Source organism: Oryctolagus cuniculus, chromosome 15 (assembly GCF_051225735.1).
Source record: "Oryctolagus cuniculus isolate XC-2025 breed Fujian yellow rabbit chromosome 15, ASM5122573v1, whole genome shotgun sequence".
NCBI classification, from domain to species: domain Eukaryota; kingdom Metazoa; phylum Chordata; class Mammalia; order Lagomorpha; family Leporidae; genus Oryctolagus; species Oryctolagus cuniculus.
The window spans coordinates 59,365,593-59,379,755 of NC_142881.1; the positions used below are offsets into that span (position 1 = coordinate 59,365,593).

Here is a 14,163-nt window from a genome sequence, read left to right on the forward strand (position 1 = left end):
CAATGTTGGCATCCCATAAAGGCAGTGGTTCGAGTCCTGGCAGCTCCACTTCTGATCCAGTTCCCTGCTAATGTGCCTGGGAAAGCAGCTGCAGATGGCCCAAGTAAATGAACTCCTGCACCCATGTAGGAGACCCAGATGAAGCTCCTGGTTGGCATGGCCCGGCCCTGGCCATTGTGGCCATTTGGGGGTGAACTACAGGTGAAAGACCCCTCTCTCTCTATCTCTCCCTCCCTTTGTAACTCTGCCTTTCAAATAAATAAATCTTTTAAGATGTGAGTTTTCTTTTAAGGAAAATAAATATTTGTTTATTTATTTGAAAGTCAGAGATACAGAGAGATATCTTTCAACCACTGGGTCACTCTTCAGATGGCCACAACACCACGGCTTCTTCTGGGCCTTCCACGTGGGTTGCAGGTGCCAAGTACTTGGGTCATCTTCCACTGCTTTCACAGGCACATTAACAGGTATCTGGATCAGAAATGGAATAGCCAAGACACAAACCAATGCCCATATGGGATGCCAGCATCACAGACAGTGGCTTTACCTTCAACGCCATGCCATGCACAAAAGGAGTGATCTTTCCATCTCAGGGCCATTGTAGAAAGAGTGACTAATGACCCTGTTGTTTGCCTCTCCCTGCATATATGAAACATCCCATGAGTGTGGGAATTATAATGTACTTCATTAATCAATAATCAAGTCTGTTAGCTATTACCAGGTGTTTTGATTTTCAGTGAGGTACTCTGATTTTCAATATGATTAATAACCACACATAAATCTAAAATTTTATACCTGATTCAATCATATATTCATCCTGTAAGAAAAGTGTAAAATCTATAACCAAACTTGGGCATGTGAACAGCCAACCTAAGTAACTGCTTGGTTGTTTCTAGGTGTAAATCCTCAATTTGATAGATAAATGAATTTCAACTTTGATTTTCGAGCAGACTGATTTTTCAGTTAACAGAAGAATGCTTTAGGAGACTGTATTGTGTATGTATGTTTTCAATTACAGGAACATCATGTGAAAAAAATCATGCAGAATCTCGACAAAGGGGCCAGCATTTGGTGCAGAGGGTTAAGCCATCACTTGTGATACTGGCATCCATAGGAGTGCCAGTTCAAGTCCTGGCTGCTCCACTTCCCATCTACATCACTTCTAATAGGCCTGGGAAAGCAGTTACAGATGGCCCAAGTGATTGGGCCCCTTAACACACATGGGCGACCTGGATGAAGCTCCTGGCTCTTGGTTGCAGCCTGGCCCAACCCCAGCCATTACAGCCATTCGGGTAGCAAACCAGCAGATGGAAGACCTCTGCCTCTGTCTCTCCCTCTCTCTGTAACTCTGCAAAGAACCTTGACAAAGCAGTCAAAAATGAGAGTAGAAAATTATATATTTTGAAAGCATCAAATTATAGAATGAAATTTTATCAATTTGTAGCCAATGTTCTATATTAAGAGGGAGACAAAAGTTATGATTAAGTAAATTAATATTTACTCTATTTGGACTGAAACAAGAAAGTATTAATATTGGAGGGAGTGGCACTCTGAAACATACAAAACAATGGTTCCCTCTGGGGTAGAATCCCCAAATACTCACTATGACCCTGTTTCTTGCCTTTTGTACCTTCTCTGATCTCCTATACTCTCTCATACTTCATTCCACCACTCAAACACACAGGTCTCTCTCAAAGTGGTCTATCAAAAGACCTTTTCCTGGCCACCACCATCTCTGCTGTCTCCCACTCTGTCCCTTCACCCCACTCTGTCCCTTCACCCCACTCTGCCTTTTCTTCAAAACACTCATGGAGCCTGAAATTTCTGTTCTGTTTATATGTTTATTGTATGCTGCCAAAATAAAAATGTATACTCCATGAAAGTATGAAATGAATTTTATTCTCCAGTATCCAGAACAAGACATAAAGTAGGTATTCAAGAAATATTTATCATATTGGGGCCAATGCTGTGGCATAGCAGGTAAAGCTGCTACCTGCAGTACCCACATCCCATGTGGGCACAGGTTTGAGTCCCAGCTGCTCCACATCTAATCCAGCTCTCTGCAATGGCCTTGGAAAGCAGTGGAAGATGTCCCAAGTCCTTGAGTCCCTGCACCCACGTGGGAGACTCAGAAGAAGCTCTTGGCTCCTGACTTTCGATGGGCCCAGTTCAGGCCATTGTGGCCATCTGGGGAGTGAACCAGCAGATGGAAGACCCCTCTCTCTCTCTGTCTTTGCCTCTCTATTACTCTCTCTTTCAAATAAAATTAAATAAATCTTTTAAAAAAGTATTTATTATATACATGGATTGATTAAAGGGAGAGTTGAGAAGAACCTTATATTTTCAACTACCTTAATGTTAGTAATTAGCATATTACCTTTTGCAAATTTATTTATAATAACATATTCCTAGATACAAACAATTACAAGTATATGAGGTGACAGATGTGTTAATTAGCTTATAATGTAAAGATGTATCATAACATCATGGTGTACACCATAAACACACACGATGTTTATAAATATTTATGTATTTATTTATTTATTTGAAAGGCAGAGTGACAGAGAAGGAAAGAGAAAAGAGAGATCTTTCATATACTGGTTCACTCCCCAAATGCCTGCAAAAGGCCAAAACCAGGAGACTGGCACTCCATCTGGGTCTCCCACAGGAGTAATAGGGACCTAAGCATTTTAGTCATCATCTGTTGCCTCTGCCTCTCTGTCACTCTGCCTTTCAAATAAACAAATGATCTTTAAAAATATATATATATAAGTAGGAGCCAGCGCTGTGGTGAAGCGGGTTAAGGCCCATGGTCTGCAGCGCTGGCATCCCATGTGGGCACCGGTTCAAGTCCTGGCTGCTCCACTTCCAATCCAGCTCTCTGCTATGGCCTGGGAAAGCAGCAGAGAATGGTCTAAGTCCTTGGGCCCCTGTACCTGCTCGGGAGACCCTCAAGAAGCTCCTGGCTCCTGGCTTCAAATGGTCATAGTTGCGGCCACTGCCACCATCTGGGGAGTCAATTAGCGGATGGAAGACCGACCTCTCTTCCTCTCCCCCTCCTTCCCTCTCTCTCTCTCTGCCTCTGCCTCTCTGTAACTCTGCCTTTCAAATATATAAATAAATCTTTAAATATATATATATGTAAATCTTTAAAAATGAAGGAAAGACCGGCTCCTGCATGTCATCACATAGTCAAAACTTATGATAATCATGCAGCACATCTTTGACAACAGACAAAACATAACCCTTCCTGCTCTGCAGCAGATAGAGATTTTGCTCATTGGTTGTTCATGGAGCTTTAGATATTATGTGCACGGATATCAGTACCCAGAATGTAGCTAGGAATTGAAAAAGAATTCATAAGTTACAAAGGTAATATATGGATGAAAATCATTTGTCTGCCCTTCTCCTTCACTTATCCAACAGACTTTTTTATTCTAAAATTTGCTTTATTCCAGTGTTCATGACTCAGTGAAATATCTTATGGAAAGCTTCTATTTTCCTCTCTTAGATAATAAGAACAGGAGCCAGTGCTGTGGTGTAGTAGGCTAAGCCACTCCCTGTGGCACCACCATCCCATATGAGCACCGGTTTGTGTCCCAGCTGCTCCTCTTCCTATCCAACTCTCTGCTATGGCCTGGGAAAGCAACAGAAGATGGCCCAAAAGCTTGGGCCCCTGCACCTGCATGCCACTGCAGCCGCTTGGGGAGTGAACCAGTGGATGGAAGACCTTTCTCTCTGTCTCTCCCTCTGTCTGTCTGTAACTCTGCCTCTCAAATAAATAAATAAAATATTTTTAAAAAAGAAAATAAGAGCAATCATATTATCCTATAAAACTACATGAAGGTTAAATAAGGTAAAGTCTTCCATAAAATTCATAAAGTGACTCAAATACTGTTTGGCATTTAATGTGCATTTTCTAGTGTGTTCCCTACATGGATACAAAAAAAAATTGGCTATGGAAACCCTTGTTAAAAGATGTTCTCTCTGGACTTAACCTTACCTTGCTCTTGAGACTCCTCTCCCCTCAGGGCTAATACTACATGTGAAAAAGACACTTATAAATGCCCATTCTATGTGCTTCACAAGCCACTAAATAGGGTCGTGTGTCTTCATCATGGATTACATAAAAATAATAATAAGCCTGACTTAGTACACAGGCTTTCACAGACTCCAAAAGGCAAACAAGATATTGTCTGTCTAACTTATTTAGAGTTAAAAGATATCTGTCCAGATTAAGACAAATTATAACAACTACTTTGTTTAAAACCTTTGTTTAAAGTGAAGAATAAGTATCATTGTCTGAAATATTCCTTCAGAATGTATTTTAAGTACCACGATTCATGACGCTTCCCACTGCACATTCCTCCTCTATTGTTCGGATCCTCCATGCACCAAATGTTTCCCATAGAATAGCCTGGGCTTTGAAATTAAAATGAGCATTCCAGAAATGCTTTGTTCCTTACAATAAATGCCAGAGAAGTTAAAAAAAATGAGAAAAGAACATTGTATAAGAACATTGTGATTCCATCAAAAAAATGTAATTGTCACTTGCAAGTTTTTCACTTTTATAAGTTGTTTGAACCTACACCTTCTTTTAAAATACTCCAATAGAGTTATTTAATGTTGATTAAAGTTAAGTGAGATTTCCAGTGATTCATTTTATTTCAGAAGGTAAATATAACTTAGCAATCCTATGGGAAAAAGGAACGTTGGATTTATTTTTATCCCAATTCACCTAAGGGATATAAACTTCTGCTATCGGTAGCTGTGACTCACTGCAGCAGATGATTCTCACAAAGGTGTGTGCATTGCGAGGTGGGGGAGGTTGTATGTATTATTTGCAAAAATCTCTCTTCTCTCTTGACAGAATGTAACCAACCAGTAAAATTAGACTTGAAGTTACTCTGTAAAATAATTCCTGTTTCCTCACTTTCTTTTTCAGTACAAAATCAGTTATGTTTTTATGGGGAACACAAACAATTTGGTTGGAACTTGCAGCAAAGATGATTCTAATTTAGGGCCCAAGTTCATCCCTTGCTAACTTTACTTTCTGTCACTAATATCTAAGCCTTCCCCTTTCCCTCATTCTCAGACCCTAGGAGTCCCTCTCATATGGAAATTCTCCAAGCTTGTAGTTTTTGAGAGTTTACGTTCACTCACTTTCCTATAGTTTGTACATCTATGCTAAGCCACAAAGACACATGAAACCACAAAGCTTCATCATAGATACAGGAAGGAGATCCCCCCACTAGAATGACCCCAAATTAGAGATTTCAAGTAATATGAAAAAAAGTTATTACTTCATTCTGTGCTCAAAAATCCATAAAATCAGGTATATTTCAAATTATGTATAATATTTCTGTAATATTTATAATTTATTTTAGAGTATAAAAGAAGGTTTAGGCTGGCGCTGTGGCTCACTTGGCTAATCTTCCGCCTGTGGCGCCGGCACCCCAGGTCCCAGTCCCAGTTGGGGTGACGAGTACTAGTTCTGGTTGCTCCTCTTCCAGTCCAGCTCTCTGCTGTGGCCCAGAAAGGCAGTGGAAGATGGCCCAAGTGCTTGGGTCCCTGCATCTGCATGGGAGACAGGGAGGAAGTACCCAGCTCCTGGCTTTGGAGTGGCACAGGGCGTCGGCCATAGCGGCCATTAGGGGAGTGAACCAACAAAAAGAAGACCTTTCTCTCTGTCTCTCTCTCACTGTCTATAACTCTGTCTCTCTCTCTCACTATCTAACTCTGCCTGGCAAAAATAAAAAAATAAATAAATAAAAATAAAAAATAAAAAAGAAGGTTTAATAATCTTTCCTAATTCTGGTATACTTCTCTAAAGGCTCCCCAAAGATTGAAAATTAAAATGATATGCTGGGGCAGGCATTGTGGCACAGTGGGTTAAGCTGCCACTTGGGACATTGACATCCCATATTGGAGTGCCTGGTATCAAGTCCTGCCTCTGCTTCTGCTTCTGATCCAGCTTTCTGCTAATGCTGAGAAGCAACAGATTAAGGCTCAAGGACTTGGGGCACTGTCACCATGTGGGAAACTCAGATAGAATTCTATGTTCCTGGCTTTGACCTGGCCCAGCCCTGACGGCTTGCAGGTACCTGAGTGGACCAGCAGATGGAAGATTCATATTCATTCATTCGTTCTCTCTCCCTACCCCTTATCTTTCAAACAAATAAAAGCCTTCAAGGCTGCTTTTCCTCCCTTAATGTCAGTATATGAAATAAACTATAAGACATTTAAGCCATGTTAATTAGCTTAAACTTTAGCAAGGTCCTGAAAGAAATTAGACGGTTCCAAGATGGTGGAGTAGGAAGGGAGCTTGCTGTTCTAGCCCAGGAGAAGATAGTTTAAAAAAAGTGGCGAAAATGTAGTCTCAGAGAAAAGTTAGGGAGAAAACTTCAGAGGAAACTCTACCAAAATTAGAGGTTCACAGTGAACCTACGTGGAGGGCATGGGCACCCACTGCTCAGGACTCCAGCAGCAGAAAGCCTAAGTACCAGCATTGGAAAGTGAGGTGAGAGCAGACCACAGCAGCCCAAGCCACTGGCGAAAAAGCTGCAGGAAGAGCCTAGAGGGAATCCAGCATGGAGACCCATTGGGAATAGTATACCAACCAAACTAGAGGAGAAAACAAAAAAAGGACAATCACTTTACAATGGTGTCCTTTAACAAGCCGATAGAGCAGGCACTATTTTGGACATACAAAACAGCTGTGCCAGCTCGTGTCTGTGCCCAGCAATCAGCCGAGTAGAGACCCTGACTCTGGTGGGGAGAACTAACAGGGGGCTAGGAGCTTGTGACTGTGTGAGGCTTCTGTACCAGAAATGTGAAAAACACTGAGGGATTGTGGGAACCGTCACGGTGTGGCTGAGACTTTGAGCAGTCACAGTGGGAGACTACACATGCTCAGGGTGTCCTGGTTACCTGGTGAGACATTGCTGGGGAAACTGATCTTACACTGAGGACTGAATAGATCCTTTGTGTGGTCCTTGGGACAAAGTGGACAAATATTATACGCACTGGGGCTAGCACTCAGGCACTGGTCTCCACTGAGGACAGGAGCTCAGCTAAGCAAAATAAATTTCCCTTTTGATTAAAAAAAGAGAGAGAGAGAGAAGATTTACCAGGACTAGAACCCAGCGGCCATATGGGATGCTGGCACCAAAGGCGGAGGATTAACCAAGTGATCCATGGCGCCAGCCCCTAGGCACATCCTTCACCCTGGAGAACTGAACAGAGCTCTCTGGCAACACCCGTTATAAGCCTCTAGAGATTCACTGAAAGCAGACATTCCACTTATCTACAGGGTCATAGTACAAAGATATAAGCTGCCACAGCCCCCCCACAAAAAAAAAAAAAAAAAAGAAAGAAAGAAGAAAACCAACAAGTATCTTCACAAACGCTGAACAACAAATGCACCAATTCAAGAAACAAGAATAAGGAAGACAATGTGATGCCCCCAAAAGAACACAGCAATGAATATTAGATTGTGAAGATGATGAGATGGAAGAAATCGAATTCAAAAAATTATCAATTCCCAACTTGACTCTCACTGGGATTAAACATGACAATAGGTCTGATCTGATTTCATCATCATTTAAAAAATCATCTATTATTTTTCACTTTATGTTTCTGTGTGGGAGCAAACTGTTGAAATCCCTACTTAATGTATACTAAGCTGATCTTCTGTATATTAAGATAATCGAAAATGAATCTTGATGTGAATGGAAGGGGAGAGGGAGTGGGAAAGGGGAGGGTTGTGGGTGGGAGGGACGGTATGGGGGGAAGCCATTGTAATCCATAAGTCGTACTTTGGAAATTTATATGCATTAAATAAAAGTTTAAAAAAAAAAAATGATCATAAGATTACATAGAGGCCGGCGCCACGGCTCACAAGGCTAATCCTCCACCTACAGCGCCAGCACCCCGGGTTCTAGTCCCAGTTGGGGCGCCGGGGACTAGTCCCGGTTGCTCCTCTTCCAGTCCAGCTCTCTTCTGTGGCCCGGGAGGGCAGTGGAGAATGGCCCAAGTGCTTGGGCCCCTACACCGACATGGGAGACCAGGAGGAAGCGCCTGGCTCCTGGCTTTGGAGTGGCACAGGGCGTCGGCCATAGCGGCCATTTGGGGGGTGAACCAATGGAAGGAAGACCTTTCTCTCTGTCTCTCTCATTGTTTAACTCTGCCTGTCAAATAAAAAAAAAAAAAAGATTACATAGAAATAATCAGAAGCAAATACACGAACTAATGAACCTGTACAGGACAGGAAAGAAAATTTCTCCCATGAAATTGAGATCTTAAAGAGAAATCAAAGTGAAATGAAGAATTCAATAGAACAAATAAAAAATGCAGTGGAGAGCTTTAACAACAGAATCAGTGAAGCAGAAGAAAGAATATCAGACTTAGGACAGGAAAGTATACAGTCAAACCAGACAAGAGGAAATTAGAAAACTAAAAAAACACTGTTGGGAATCTATAGGATACTATATACTATACTTATTCTAGGAATTCCTGAAGGCATGGAAAGAGAGAAAGGATTAGAAGGCCTTTTTAGTGAAATACTAGCCAAAAGCTTCCCGGGTTTGGAGAAAGAAAGGGACATCCAAGTACAGGAAGCACACAGAACTCCCAATAGACATGACCAGAAAAGATCCTCGCCATGACACATTGTAATCAAACTCACCACAGTAAAATATAAAGAGAAGATTCTAAAATGTGCAGGAGAGAAACGCCAGATTACTTTCAGAGGATCTCCAATTAGACTCACAAGTGACTTCTCATCAGAAACCCTACAGGCTAGGAGAGAATGGAGAGATATATTCCAAATCCTACGAGAAAAAAAAAAAAAAAAAAAAAAACTGTGATCCCAGAATATCATACCCTGAAAAGCTCTCATTTATGAACTAAGATGAAATAAAGACCTCCCATAATGAACAGAAATTGAAAATTAGTCACCACATGCCCAGCCCTACAAAAGATGCTTGAGGATGTGTTGCAAACAGAAACACAGAAACATGGTCATCATTATGAAAGAAGGTAAAGGAAGAAAAACTTTCAATAAAATTTCAAAGGAAATTCAAAGTAAAAAAAAGTGGAGTATTTTTGCAAAAATGGCAGGGAAAAGTCATTATTTATCAATAGTCATCTTGTATATAAATGGCCTCAAGTACCAAGTTAAAACACACAAACTGGCTGAATGGATTGAAAAACCTGCCTACAAGAAACACATCTCACCAACAAAGAGGCATGCAAACTGAAAGTGAAAGGTTGGAAAAAGATATTCCATGAAACAGAAACCAAAAAAGAGCTGGTGTAGCCATCTTAAAATCAGACAAAATATACTTGTACACAAAAACTGTTAAGAGAGACAAAGAAGGGCACTATATAATGATTAAGTAATCAATTCAACAGGAAGGTGTAACTATTATAATTGCATATACACCTAATTACAGGGCACCTGGCTATTTAAAAGAACTGTTAAGGGATTTAAAGGGACATTTAGACTCCAATACAATAATATTTGGGGTACTTCAATACTCCAGTTTCAGCAATGGAGAGATAACCAGACAGAAAATCAATAAGGAAACAGCAGATGTAATTGACACTATAGACCAAATGGATCTAACAGATATCCTCAAAACTTTTCATCCTACAGTTACAAATACATTCTCAGCAGTGCATGGAACTTTCTCTGGGACTGACCACATACTAGGCCACAAAGCAAGTCTCAGCAAATTCAGAAAAATCAAAATCATACCATGCATCTTCTCAGACCACAATGGAATGAAGCTGGAAATCAGCAACTCAGGAATCACTGGAGCATATGCAAATACATGGAGACTGAACAACATGCTCCTGAATGAACAGTGGGTCATAGAAGAAACCATAAGAGAAATCAAAAAATTTCTGGAAACAAATTAAGACAACAACACTATATATCAAAATTTATGGGATACAGCAAAAGCAGTGTTAAGAGGAAAGTTTATAGCAATAGGTACCCACGTCAAGAAACTGGAAAAGCACCAAATAAATTAGCAATCAATGCATCTCAAGGATCTAGAAAAACAGCAAACATACACACACACACACACACACACACACACACACCAAAACTAGAAGAGAAATAATTAAAATTAGAGAAGAAATCAACAAAATTGAAACCAATAAAAATAACACAAAACAAAGCAGAATGAAGAGCTGGTTTTCAGAAAAAATAAACAAAATTGACATACCATTGGCCTAACTAACCAAACAAAGGAAAGAGAAGGCCCAAATCAATAAAATTAGAGATGAAAAAAGAAATATAACAAGATACCACAGAAATAAAAAGAGTCCTCAGAAATTACTACAAAGAGCTGTATGCAACAAACTGGACACCTAGAAGAAATGGATATATTCCTGGACACATACAACCTACCTAAATTGAGTCATGAAGACATAGAAAACCTAAGCAGACCCATCACCAAGACAGAAAATGAGTCAGTAATAAAGGCCCTCCCACAAAGAAAAGCCCAAGACTGGATAGCTTTACTGCTGAATTCTACCAAACATTTATTTTTTTCAACTTTTATTTAATAAATATAAATTTCAAATTACAACTTTTAAATTATAGCAGCTTTTCCCCCCATAACCTCGCTCCCACCTGCAACCACCCCATCTCCCACTCACTCTCCCACCCCGTTCTTCCTCATGATTCATTTTCAATTATCTGCATATACAGAAGATCAACTTAGTATATACTTAGTAAAGATTTCAACAGACTGCACTCACACAGACCCACAAAGTATAGAGTACTGTTTGAGTAGTAGTTTACCATTAATTCACATAACACATTAATGACAGGGGTCCTACATGGGGAGCAAGTTCACAGTGACTCCCATTGTTGATTTAACAATTGACACTCTTATTTATGACATCAGTAATCACCCAAGGCACTTGTTATGAGCCACCAGGGCTATAGAAGCCTCTTGAGTTTGCCAACTCCGATCTTATTTAGACAAGGCCATAGTCAAAGTGGAAGTTCTCTCCTCCCTTCAGAGAAAGGTACCTCCTTCTTTGATGGCCCATTCTTTCCACTAGGATCTCACTCACAGAGATCTTTCATGTAGGTCATTTTTTTTTTTTTGCCACAGTGTCTTGGCATTCCATGCCTGCAAAACTCTCATGGGCTTTTTAGCCAGATCTGAATCCCTTAAGGGCTGATTCTGAGGCCAGAGTGTTGTTTAGGGCATTTGCCATTCTAGGAATTTGCTGTATATCCTGCTTCCCATGTAGGATCTTTCTCTCCTTTTTAATTCTATCAATTGGTATTTGTAGACACTGGTCTTATTTATGTAATCCCTTTGACACTTAATCTTAACTTTTTGATCAATTATGAACTTAAATTGATCACTTTAATAAGTAAGATGGCATTGGTACATGCCACCTTGATGGGATTGAATTGAAATCCCTGGGCACATTTCTAGCTCTACCATTAGGGGTAAGTCCGAGTGAGCATATGCCGAACTGTACATCTCCTCCCTCTCTTATTCCTACTCTTATATTTAACAAGGATCATTTTTCAGTTAAATTGAAATGACTAAGAATAATTGTGTGTTCAACCAATCTACCAGACATTTAAAGAAGAGCTAACTCCAATTCTTCTCAAGTTATTCACAACAACTGAAAGAGATAGAATCCTTCCAAATTCTATGAATCCAGCATCACCTTAATGACTAAACCTGAAAAATATGCAACATAGAAAGAGAATTACAAAAACAGCCCTGGTACTGCTACAGAAACAGATGGATGGACCAATGGAACATAATAGAAACAGCAGAAATCAATCCAAACATCTACAGCAATCTTATATTTGATCAAGGAGCTAAAACCAATTCCTGGAGCAAGGACAGTCTATCCAATAAATGTTGCCGGGGAAACTGCATTTCTACATGCAGAAGCATGAAGCAAAACCCATATCTTACACCTTAAACAAAAATCTACTCAACGTGGATTAAAGATCTAAATCTATTACCCGACACTATCAAATTATTAGAGGACATTGGAGAAACCCTGGAAGACATTGGCACAGGCAAAGACTTCTAAAAAAAGACCCCAGAGGCACAGGTAGCCAAAGCCAAAATTAACAACTGGGATTACATCAAATTGAGAAGTAACTGTAGAGCAAAATAAACAGGAAAGTAAAGAGGCAACCAACAGAATGGGAGAAATTATTTGCAAACTATGCAACTGATAAAGGATTAATAATCAGAATCTACAAAGAGATCAAAAAAGTCCACAACAACAAAACAAACAACCCACTTAAGAGATGAGCCAAGAACTTAAATAGACATTTTTCAAAAGAGGAAATACAAATGGCCAACAGACATATGAAAAAGTTTTCAGGATCACTAGCCTTCATGGAAATGCAAATCAAAACCACAGGGAAGTTTCACCTCACCCTGGTTAGAATGGCTTTCATACAGAAATCAACAAACATTTGCTGGTGAGAATGGAAGGAAAAGATACCCTAATCCACTGTTGGTAAGAATGCAAACTGGTAAAGCCACTACTGAAGATACCTCATATATCTGAATATAGTACTACCATGCAACCCAGCCATCTCACTCCTCAAATTTTACCCAAGGGAAATTAAATAAGCAAATAAAAGATTTATCTGTACTTCCATGTTTATTGCAGCTCAACTCACAATAGCTAAGACATGGAATCAATCTAAATGCCCATCAACAGAAGATTGGATAAAGAAAATATGGGATATATACTCCATGGAATACTACACAGTGGTTTAAAAAAATCTGGTCATTTGCAACAAAATGGAGGAATTTGGAAAACATACTGAGTGAAATAAGCCAGTCCCAAATAGACAAATTTCACATGTTCTCTCTGATCTGTGACAACTAACAGACCACCTAAAAGGAAACCTATAGAAGTGAAATTGACACTATGAGAAGCAGTGACTTGAACAGCCCTTGTTTTGACTGTCAAGGAACAATTTATTATTTTAATTTTTTTACTATTTTATTTTCTACTTACTACCATTTGTTGAACTCTTTACTTAACACAGAATTATTCATAGATGTTTAAATCCAATTGAAAATAGACTCCAGTAAAAAGTAAAATGGGAATAAGAAAAGGAGGAGATATACAGTTCAGCACACATTCCAATGGACTTTCCCATAAGAATAAAGCTAAAATCTTGCCGTGGAACTCCAAATCCCATTAAGCCGTGTGGTACTAATGCCATCACACATGTTAAAGTGATCATATGAAGTGTGTAACTGATCATATAGATAGGATTGTCAAAGGGATCATATAAATAAGACCAAGTGTCTGCTAATAACAATAGGTAGAATTAAAAAGGAGAAAATGATCCAACATGGGAAGCGGGATACACAGCAGACACATAGAATGCCAAATGCCCTAAACAGCATTCTGACCTCAGAATCAGCCCTTAAGGCATATGGATCTGATTGAAAAGCCCATGAGAGCAACTCAGGCATGGAAAGTCAAGACACTGTGGCAAAAAATTATCTATATGAAGGATCTCTGTGAGAACCCAGTGGAAAGAAGGGGTCATCAAAGAAGGATGTACTTTTCTCTGAAGGGAAAAGAGAACTACTTTGCTCATGGCCCTGTCTAAATACTTATGGAGTTTGTGGACTCAAAAGACTTCCATAGCCTTGGTAGCTCATGACAAGAGCCTTGGGTGATTACTGATGTCAAAAATAAGAGTGTCAATTGTTAAATCAGCAACAGGAGTCACTGTGCACTTACTCCCCATGTAGGACCTCTGTGCTTAATGAGTTGTACTATGAGAATTAACTGTAAAACTTGTCTTCAAACAGCACTTTATACTTTGTGTATCTATATGGGTACAAACTGTTGAAAACTTTACTTAGTATAGAATTGGTCTTATGTATATAAAAATAAGTAAAAATGAATCTTAATGGGGTGAATGGTATGAGAGAGGGAGTAGGAGGTAGGACAGGAATAGGGGTAGGAGGGTGGGTACTGGGGGAAGAACCACTATATTCTTAAAGTTGTACCTATGAAATTTATATTCATTAAATAAAAGCTTTCTAAAAAAAAGAAAGAAAACAATTAGAAGGGTAAAAAAAAAAACTGGATAGTATCACTATGTTCCCAAATCTGTATATATGA

General features: G+C 39.6%; 1 protein-coding gene across 2 annotated transcripts in view; it reads right to left on the reverse strand.

Moving 5' to 3' along the window:
- CTNNA3 (catenin alpha 3) overlaps positions 1–14,163 on the reverse strand; it is a 1,694,949-nt gene that overhangs the window by 1,617,429 nt on the left and 63,357 nt on the right. The gene's annotated exons all lie outside the window — the stretch shown is intronic.